Genomic DNA, 11,039 nt, shown 5'->3' on the forward strand with positions numbered 1-11,039 from the left:
TAGATCTACCTGGTCTGTCAAATATATAATAGAGACAGTAGATCTACCTGGTCTGTCATAGTATAATAGAGACAGTAGATCTAGCTGGTCTGTCATAATATAATAGAGACAGTAGATCTAGCTGGTCTTCATAATATAATAGAGATAGTAGATCTACCTGGTCTGTCATAATATAATAGAGACAGTAGATCTAGCTGGTCTGTCATAATATAATAGAGACAGTAGATCTACCTGGTCTGTCATAATATAATAGAGAAAGTGGATCTACATGGTCTGTCATAATATAATAGAGACAGTAGATCTAGCTGGTCTGTCATAATATAATAGAGACAGTAGATCTACCTGGTCTGTCATAGTATAATAGAGACAGTAGATCTAGCTGGTCTGTCATAATACAATAGAGACAGTAGATCTAGCTGGTCTGTCATAATATAATAGAGACAGTAGATCTAGCTGGTCTGTCATAATATAATAGAGACAGTAGATCTAGCTGGTCTGTCATAGTATAATAGAGACATAGAGACAGTAGATCTAGCTGGTCTGTCATAATATAATAGGGACAGTAGATCTAGCTGGTCTGTCATAATATAATAGAGACAGTGTATCTACCAGGTCTGTCATAATATAACAGAGACAGTAGATCTAGCTGGTCTGTCATAATATAATAGAGACAGTAGATCTACCTGGTCTGTCAAAATATAATAGAGACACTAGATCTAGCTGGTCTGTCATAATATAATAGAGACAGTAGATCTAGCTGGTCTGTCATAATATAATAGAGACAGTAGATCTACCTGGTCTGTCATATTATAATAGAGACAGTAGATCTACCTGGTCTGTCATAATATAATAGAGACAGTAGATCTAGCTGATCTGTCATCAAATAATAGACACAGTAGATCTAGCTGGTCTGTCATAATATAATAGAGAAAGTATATCTACTTGGTCTGTCATAATATAATAGAGACAGTAGATCTAGCTGGTCTGTCATATTATAATAGAGACAGTAGATCTACCTGGTCTGTCATAGTATAATAGAAACAGTAGATCTAGCTGGTCTGTCATAATACATTAGAGACAGTAGATCTATCTGGTCTGTCATAATATAATAGAGACAGTAGATCTACCTGGTCTGTCATAGTATAATAGAGACAGTAGATCTAGCTGGTCTGTCATAGTACAATAGAGACATAGAGACAGTAGATCTAGCTGGTCTGTCTTAACATAATAGGGACAGTAGATCTAGCTGGTCTGTCATAATATAATAGAGACAGTGTATCTACCAGGTCTGTCATAATATAACAGAGACAGTAGATCTAGCTGGTCTGTCATAATATAATAGAGACAGTAGATCTACCTGGTCTGTCATAGTATAATAGAGACAGTAGATCTAGCTGGTCTGTCATAGTACAATAGAGACATAGAGACAGTATATCTAGCTGGTCTGTCATAATATAATAGGGACAGTAGATCTAGCTGGTCTGTCATAATATAATAGAGACAGTGTATCTACCAGGTCTGTCAAAATATAACAGAGACAGTAGATCTAGCTGGTCTGTCATAATATAACAGAGACAGTAGATCTACCTGGTATGTCAAATATAATAGAGACAGTAGATCAATAGATCTAGCTGGTCTGTCATAATATAATAGAGACAGTAGATCTAGCTGGTCTGTCATAATATAATAGAGATAGTAGATCTACCTGGTCTGTCAAATTAGAATAGAGACAGTAGATCTAGCTGGTCTGTCATAATATAATAGAGATAGTAGATCTAGCTGGTCTGTCATAATATAATAGAGAAGTATATCTAGCTTGGTCTGTCATAATATAATAGAGACAGTAGATCTAGCTGGTCTGTCATATTATAATAGAGACAGTAGATCTACCTGGTCTGTCACAATAGAGACATAGAGACAGTAGATCTAGCTGGTCTGTCATAATATAATAGGGACAGTAGATCTAGCTGGTCTGTCATAATATAATAGAGACAGTAGATCTAGCTGGTCTGTCAAAATATAATAGAGACAGTAGATCTAGCTGGTCTGTCATAATATAATAGAGACAGTAGATCTACCTGGTCTGTCATAATATAATAGAGACAGTAGATCTAGCTGGTCTGTCATAATATAATAGAGACAGTAGATCTAGCTGGTCTGTCATAATATAAAAGAGACAGTAGATCTACCTGGCATGTCAAAATATAATAGAGACAGTAGATCTATCTGGTCTGTCATAATATAATAGAGACAGTGTATCTACCAGGTCTGTCATAATATAACAGAGACAGTAGATCTACCTGGCATGTCAAAATATAATAGAGACAGTAGATCTACCTGGTCTGTCATAATATATTAGAGACAGTAGATCTAGCTGGTCTGTCATCAAATAATAGACACAGTAGATCTAGCTGGGCTGTCACATTATAATAGAGACAGTAGATCTACCTGGTCTGTCAAATTAGAATAGAGACAGTAGATCTAGCTGGTCTGTCATCAAATAATAGACACAGTAGATCTAGCTGGTCTGTCATAATATAATAGAGACAGTATATCTAGCTGGTCTGTCATATTATAATAGAGACAGCAGATCTAGCTAGTCTGTCATAATACAATAGAGACAGTAGATCTACCTGGTCTGTCATAGTATAATAGAGACAGTAGATCTAGCTGGTCTGTCATAGTACAATATAGAAAGTAGATCTAGTTGCTCTGTCATAATATGAGACAGTATATCTTGCTGGTCTGTCATAATATAATAGAGTAAGTTGATCTAGCTGGTCTGTCATGATATAATAGAGATAGTAGATCTAGCTGGTCTGTCATAATACAATAGAGACAGTAGATCTAGCTGGTCTGTCATAATACAATAGAGACAGTAGATCTAGCTGGTCTGTCATAATAGAATAGAGACAGTAGATCTAGCTGGTCTGTCATATTATAATAGAGACAGCAGATCTAGCTAGTCTGTCATAATACAATAGAGACAGTAGATCTACCTGGTCTGTCATAGTATAATAGAGACAGTAGATCTAGCTGGTCTGTCATAGTACAATATAGAAAGTAGATCTAGTTGCTCTGTCATAATATGAGACAATATATCTTGCTGGTCTGTCATAATATAATAGAGTAAGTTGATCTAGCTGGTCTGTCATGATATAATAGAGATAGTATATCTAGCTGGTCTGTCATAATATAATAGAGACAGTAGATCTAGCTGGTCTGTCATAATATAATAGAGACAGTAGATCTCACCTGTTCTGTCATAGTATAATGGAGACAGTAGATCTAGCTGGTCTGTCATAACATAATAGAGACAGTAAATCAAGCTGGTCTGTCATAATATAATAGAGACAGTAGATCTAGCTGGTCTGTCATAGTATAATAGAAACAGTAGATCTAGCTGGTCTGTCATAACATAATAGAGACAGTAGATCAAGCTGGTCTGTCATAATATAATAGAGACAGTAGATCTAGCTGGTCTGTCATCAAATAATAGACACAGTAGATCTAGCTGGGCTGTCATATTATAATAGAGACAGTAGATCTACCTGGTCTGTCAAATTAGAATAGAGACAGTAGATCTAGCTGGTCTGTCATATTATAATAGAGACAGCAGATCTAGCTAGTCTGTCATAATATAATAGAGACAGTAGATCTAGCTGGTCTGTCATATTATAGTAGAGACAGTAGATCTAGCTGTTCTGTCATAATATAATGGAGATAGTAGATCTAGCTCGTCTGTCATAATACAATAGAGACAGTAGATCTAGCTGGTCTGTCATCATATAATAGAGACAGTGTATCTACCAGGTCTGTCATAATTTAACAGATACCTTAGATCTAGCTTGTCTGTCATAATATAATAGAGACAGTAGATCTAGCTGGTCTGTCATATTATAATAGAGACAGTAGATCTAGCTGGTATGTCATAATATAATAGAGATAGTAGATCTAGCTGGTCTGTCATAATACAATAGAGACAGCATATCTAGCTGGTCTGTCATAATAGAATAGAGACAGTAGATCTAGCTGGTCTGTCATAAGATAATAGAGATTGTAGTTTAACCTGGTCTGTCATAATAGAATAGAGACAGTAGATCTAGCTGGTCTGTCATAATATAATAGAGACAGTAGATCTACCTGGTCTGTCATAGATTAATAGAGACGCTAGATCGAGCTGGTCTGTCATAGTACAATAGAGACATAGAAACAGTAGATCTCGCTGGTCTGTCATAACATAATAGAGACAGTAGATCAAGCTGGTATGTCATAATATAATAGAGACAGTAGATCTAGCTGGTCTGTCATAACATAATAGAGACAGTAGATCAAGCTGGTCTGTCATAATATAATAGAGACAGTAGATCTAGCTGGTCTGTCAAAATATAATAGAGACATTAGATCTAGCTTGTCTGTCATAATATAATAGAGACAGTAGATCTAGCTGGTCTGTCATATTATAATAGAGACAGTAGATCTAGCTGGTATGTCATAATATAATAGAGATAGTAGATCTACCTGGTCTGTCATAGTACAATATAGACAGTAGATCTAGTTGCTCTGTCATAATATGAGACAGTAGATCTAGCTGGTCTGTCATAATATAATAGAGACAGTAGATCTAGCTGATCTGTCATATTATAATATCAAATCAAATCAAATCAAATTTATTTATATAGCCCTTCGTACATCAGCTGATATCTCAAAGTGCTGTACAGAAACCCAGCCTAAAACCCCAAACAGCAAACAATGCAGGTGTAAAAGCACGGTGGCTAGGAAAAACTCCCTAGAAAGGCCAAAACCTAGGAAGAAACCTAGAGAGGAACCGGGCTATGTGGGGTGGCCAGTCCTCTTCTGGCTGTGCCGGGTAGAGATTATAACAGAACATGACCAAGATGTTCAAATGTTCATAAATGACCAGCATGGTCGAATAATAATAAGGCAGAACAGTTGAAACTGGAGCAGCAGCACAGTCAGGTGGACTGGGGCATTGTGTCAGGTAGTCCTGGGGCACGGTCCTAGGGCTCAGGTCCTCCGAGAGAGAGAAAGAAAGAGAGAATTAGAGAGAGCATATGTGGGGTGGCCAGTCCTCTTCTGGCTGTGCCGGGTGGAGATTATAACAGAACGTGGCCAAGATGTTCAAATGTTCATAAATGACCAGCATGGTTGAATAATAGTAAGGCAGAACAGTTGAAACTGGAGCAGGAGCATGGCCAGGTGGACTGGGGACAGCAAGGAGTCCTCATGTCAGGTAGTCCTGGGACATGGTCCTAGTGTCATGTTTTGTCTTCTTTCGTTTCCCCTGCTGGTCTTATTAGGTTCGTTCCCTTTTTTCTCTCTCCTTCCCTCTCTCTCCTCTCTCTATCATTCCGTTCCTGCTCCCAGCTGTTCCCCATTCTCCTACTCACTCATTTAGTCTTTGCACACCTGTTCCCTATCTTGTCCTCTGATTAGAGTCCCTATTTCTCCCCTTGTTTTCCGTTTCTGTCCTGTCGGATCCTTGTATGATGTTCGCTGTGCTGTGTCTTTGTCTCGCCCTGTCGTGTCTTGTCTCCTTCAGATGCTGCGTGTGAGCAGGTGTCTGAGTCCGCTACGGTCGGTGCCTTCCCGAGGCAACCTACAGTTAATGGTCGAGTCTCCAGTCTGTCCTCGTCACTACGAGTGGATTTAAGTTTTTTATGTTTTGTTTTCTGCTCTGATTGTCCAGGAGTATTGCTTATATCCTTTACTGGAATAAAGACTCTGTTTTCGCCAAGTCGCTTTTGGGTCCTCATTCATCTGCATAACAGAAGGATCCGACCAAGAATGGACCCAGCGACTACGGATTCTCGTAACACTGCCGTCGAGATCCAGGGAGCCATGCTCGGCAGACACGAGCAGGAATTGTCTGCTGCTCGTCATGCCGTTGAGACCCTGGCCGCTCAGGTTTCCGACCTCTCTGGACAGTTCCAGAGTCTTCGTCTCGTGCCACCTGCTACTTCCTGGTCTGCCGAGTCTCCGGAACCTAGGGTTAATAACCCACCTTGTTACTCCGGGCAGCCCACTGAGTGCCGCTCTTTTCTCACCCAGTGTGATATTGTGTTCTCTCTCCAACCCAACACATACTCAAGAGAGAGAGCTCGGGTTGCTTACGTCATATCACTCCTTACTGGCCGGGCTCGAGAGTGGGGCACAGCTATCTGGGAGGCAAGGGCTGATTGTTCTAACAATTACCTGAGCTTTAAAGAGGAGATGATACGGGTTTTTGATCGTTCAGTTTTTGGTAGGGAGGCTTCTAGGGCCCTGGCTTCCCTATGTCAAGGTGATCGATCCATAACGGATTACTCTATAGAGTTTCGCACTCTTGCTGCCTCAAGTGACTGGAACGAGCCGGCGCTGCTCGCTCGTTTTCTGGAGGGACTCCACGCAGAGGTTAAGGATGAGATTCTCTCCCGGGAGGTTCCTTCCAGTGTGGACTCTTTGATTGCACTCGCCATCCGCATAGAACGACGGGTAGATCTTCGTCACCGAGCTCGTGGAAGAGAGCTCGCGTTAACGGTGTTTCCCCTCTCCGCATCGCAACCATCTCCTTCCTCCGGCTCAGAGACTGAGCCCATGCAGCTGGGAGGTATTCGCATCTCGACTAAGGAGAGGGAACGGAGGATCACCAACCGCCTGTGCCTCTATTGCGGTATTGCTGGACATTTTGTCAATTCATGTCCAGTAAAAGAGAGCTCATCAGTAAGCGGAGGGCTACTGGTGAGCGCTACTACTCAGGTCTCTCCATCAAGATCCTGTACTACTATGTCGGTCCATCTACGCTGGACCGGTTCGGCTGCTTCATGCAGTGCCTTGATAGACTCTGGGGCTGAGGGTTGTTTTATGGACGAAGCATGGGCTCGGAAACATGACATTCCTCTCAGACAGTTAGGGAAGCCCACGCCTATGTTCGCCTTAGATGGTAGTCATCTCCCCAGTATCAGATATGAGACACTACCTTTAACCCTCACAGTATCTGGTAACCACAGTGAGACTATTTCCTTTTTGATTTTTCGTTCACCTTTTACACCTGTTGTTTTGGGTCATCCCTGGCTAGTATGTCATAATCCTTCTATTAATTGGTCTAGTAATTCTATCCTATCCTGGAACGTTTCTTGTCATGTGAAGTGTTTAATGTCTGCTATCCCTCCTGTTTCTTCTGTCCCCTCTTCTCAGGAGGAACCTGGTGATTTGACAGGAGTGCCGGAGGAATATCATGATCTGCGCACGGTCTTCAGTCGGTCCAGAGCCAACTCCCTTCCTCCTCACCGGTCGTATGATTGTAGTATTGATCTCCTTCCGGGGACCACTCCCCCTCGGGGTAGACTATACTCTCTGTCGGCTCCCGAACGTAAGGCTCTCGAGGATTATTTGTCTGTTTCTCTTGACGCCGGTACCGTAGTGCCTTCTTCCTCTCCTGCCGGGGCGGGGTTTTTTTTTGTTAAGAAGAAGGACGGTACTCTGCGCCCCTGCGTGGATTATCGAGGGCTGAATGACATAACGGTTAAGAATCGTTATCCGCTTCCCCCTTATGTCATCAGCCTTCGAGATTCTGCAGGGAGCCAGGTTCTTTACTAAGTTGGACCTTCGTAATGCTTACCATCTCGTGCGCATCAGAGAGGGAGACGAGTGGAAAACGGCGTTTAACACTCCGTTAGGGCATTTTGAGTACCGGGTTCTGCCGTTTGGTCTCGCTAATGCTCCAGCTGTTTTTCAGGCATTAGTTAATGATGTACTGAGAGACATGCTGAACATCTTTGTTTTTGTCTACCTTGACGACATCCTGATTTTTTCACCGTCACTCGAGATTCATGTTCAGCACGTTCGACGTGTACTCCAGCGCCTTTTAGAGAATTGTCTCTACGTGAAGGCTGAGAAGTGCGCCTTTCATGTCTCCTCCGTCACTTTTCTCGGTTCTGTTATTTTTCACTGAAGGCATTCAGATGGATCCCGCTAAGGTCCAGGCTGTCAGTGATTGGCCCGTTCCAAGGTCACGTGTCGAGTTGCAGCGCTTTCTAGGTTTCGCTAATTTCTATCGGCGTTTCATTCGTAATTTCGGTCAAGTTGCTGCCCCTCTCACAGCTCTTACTTCTGTCAAGACGTGCTTTAAGTGGTCCGGTTCCGCCCAGGGAGCTTTTGATCTCCTCAAGAAGCGTTTTACGTCCGCTCCTATCCTCGTTACTCCTGACGTCACTAAACAATTCATTGTCGAGGTTGACGCTTCAGAGGTGGGCGTGGGAGCCATTCTATCCCAGCGCTTCCAGTCTGACGATAAGGTTCATCCTTGCGCTTATTTTTCTCATCGCCTGTCGCCATCGGAACGCAACTATGATGTGGGTAACCGCGAACTGCTCGCCATCCGCTTAGCCCTAGGCGAATGGCGACAGTGGTTGGAGGGGGCGACCGTTCCTTTTGTCGTTTGGACTGACCATAAGAACCTTGAGTACATCCGTTCTGCCAAACGACTTAATGCACGTCAAGCTCGTTGGGCGTTGTTTTTCGCTCGTTTCGAGTTTGTGATTTCTTATCGCCCGGGTAATAAGAACACCAAGCCTGATGCCTTATCCCGTCTCTTTAGTTCTTCTGTGGCTTCTACTGATCCCGAGGGGATTCTTCCTTATGGGCGTGTTGTCGGGTTGACAGTCTGGGGAATTGAGAGAGGTTAAGCAAGCACTCACTCACACTGCGTCGCCGCGCGCTTGTCCTAGTAACCTTCTTTTCGTTCCTGTTTCTACTCGTCTGGCTGTTCTTCAGTGGGCTCACTCTGCCAGGTTAGCTGGCCATCCCGGCGTTCGAGGTACTCTTGCTTCTATTCGCCAGCGCTTTTGGTGGCCTACTCAGGAGCGTGACACGCGCCGTTTCGTGGCTGCTTGTTCGGACTGCGCGCAGACTAAGTCAGGTAACTCTCCTCCTGCCGGTCGTCTCAGACCGCTTCCCATTCCTTCTCGACCATGGTCTCACATCGCCTTAGACTTCATTACCGGTCTGCCTTCGTCTGCGGGGAAGACTGTGATTCTTACGGTTGTCGATAGGTTCTCTAAGGCGGCACATTTCATTCCCCTCGCTAAGCTTCCTTCCGCTAAGGAGACGGCACAAATCATCATCGAGAATGTGTTCAGAATTCATGGCCTCCCGTTAGACGCCGTTTCAGACAGAGGTCTGCAATTCACGTCACAGTTTTGGAGGGAGTTCTGTCGTTTGATTGGTGCTTCCGTCAGTCTCTCTTCCGGTTTTCATCCCCAGTCTAACGGTCAAGCAGAAAGGGCCAATCAGACGATTGGTCGCATACTACGCAGCCTTTCTTTTAGAAACCCTGCGTCTTGGGCAGAACAGCTCCCTGGGCAGAATACGCTCACAACTCGCTTCCTTCGTCTGCTACCGGGCTATCTCCGTTTCAGAGTAGTCTGGGTTACCAGCCTCCTCTGTTCTCGTCCCAGCTCGCCGAGTCCAGCGTTCCCTCCGCTCAGGCGTTTGTCCAACGTTGTGAGCGCACCTGGAGGAGGGTGAGGTCTGCACTTTGCCGTTACAGGGCGCAGACTGTGAGAGCCGCCAATAAACGTAGGATTAAGAGTCCTAGGTATTGTCGCGGCCAGAGAGTGTGGCTTTCCACTCGTAACCTTCCCCTTACGACAGCTTCTCGTAAGTTGACTCCGCGGTTCATTGGTCCGTTCCGTGTCTCCCAGGTCGTCAATCCTGTCGCTGTGCGACTGCTTCTTCCGCGACATCTTCGTCGCGTCCATCCTGTCTTCCATGTCTCCTGTGTCAAGCCCTTTCTTCGCACCCCCGTTCGTCTTCCCTCCCCCCGTCCTTGTCGAGGGCGCACCTATTTACAAGGTACGTAGGATCATGGACATGCGTTCTCGGGGACGGGGTCACCAATACTTAGTGGATTGGGAGGGTTACGGTCCTGAGGAGAGGAGTTGGGTTCCATCTCGGGACGTGCTGGACCGTTCGCTGATTGATGATTTCCTCCGTTGCCGCCAGGATTCCTCCTCGAGTGCGCCAGGAGGCGCTCGGTGAGTGGGGGGGTACTGTCATGTCTTATATTGTCTTGTCATTATGCTTTCCCTTCTGTTCGTTTCCCCCTGCTGGTCTTATTAGGTTCGTTCCCTTTTTTCTCTCTCCTTCCCTCTCTCTCCTCTCTCTATCATTCCGTTCCTGCTCCCAGCTGTTCCCCATTCTCCTACTCACTCATTTAGTCTTTGCACACCTGTTCCCTATCTTGTCCTCTGATTAGAGTCCCTATTTCTCCCCTTGTTTTCCGTTTCTGTCCTGTCGGATCCTTGTATGATGTTCGCTGTGCTGTGTCTTTGTCTCGCCCTGTCGTGTCTTGTCTCCTTCAGATGCTGCGTGTGAGCAGGTGTCTGAGTCCGCTACGGTCGGTGCCTTCCCGAGGCAACCTACAGTTAATGGTCGAGTCTCCAGTCTGTCCTCGTCACTACGAGTGGATTTAAGTTTTTTATGTTTTGTTTTCTGCTCTGATTGTCCAGGAGTATTGCTTATATCCTTTACTGGAATAAAGACTCTGTTTTCGCCAAGTCGCTTTTGGGTCCTCATTCATCTGCATAACACCTAGGGCCCAGGCCAGTTGAAACTGGAGCAGCAGCATGGCCAGGTGGACTGGGGACAGCAAGGAGTCATCATGTCAGGTAGTCCTGGGGCATGGTCCTAGGGCTCAGGTCCTCCGAGAGAGAGAAAGAAAGAGAGAAGGAGAGAATTAGAGAACGCACACTTAGATTCACACAGGACACCGAATAGGACAGGAGAAGTACTCCAGATATAACAAACTGACCCTAGCCCCCCGACACATAAACTACTGCAGCATAAATACTGGAGGCTGAGACAGGAGGGGTCAGGAGACACTGTGGCCCCATCCGAGGACACCCCGGACAGGGCCAAACAGGAAGGATATAACCCCACCCACTTTGCCAAAGCACAGCCCCCACACCACTAGAGGATATCTTCAACCACCAACTTACCATCCTGAGACAAGGCCGAGTATAGCCCACAAAGATCTC

At 44.6% G+C, this 11,039-nt stretch overlaps 1 long non-coding RNA gene across 1 annotated transcript; it reads left to right on the forward strand.

The window, feature by feature from the left end:
• Positions 1-9,825: 9,825 nt before the first annotated feature.
• LOC127919082 (uncharacterized) lies at positions 9,826-10,559 on the forward strand. Its single transcript, XR_008101869.1, has 2 exons — positions 9,826-10,037; positions 10,365-10,559. It is a non-coding gene; the product is annotated as an uncharacterized LOC127919082 (long non-coding RNA).
• The last annotated feature ends 480 nt before the right edge of the window (positions 10,560-11,039 follow it).

Source organism: Oncorhynchus keta, unplaced genomic scaffold (genome assembly GCF_023373465.1).
Source record: "Oncorhynchus keta strain PuntledgeMale-10-30-2019 unplaced genomic scaffold, Oket_V2 Un_contig_156_pilon_pilon, whole genome shotgun sequence".
NCBI lineage: Eukaryota > Metazoa > Chordata > Actinopteri > Salmoniformes > Salmonidae > Oncorhynchus > Oncorhynchus keta.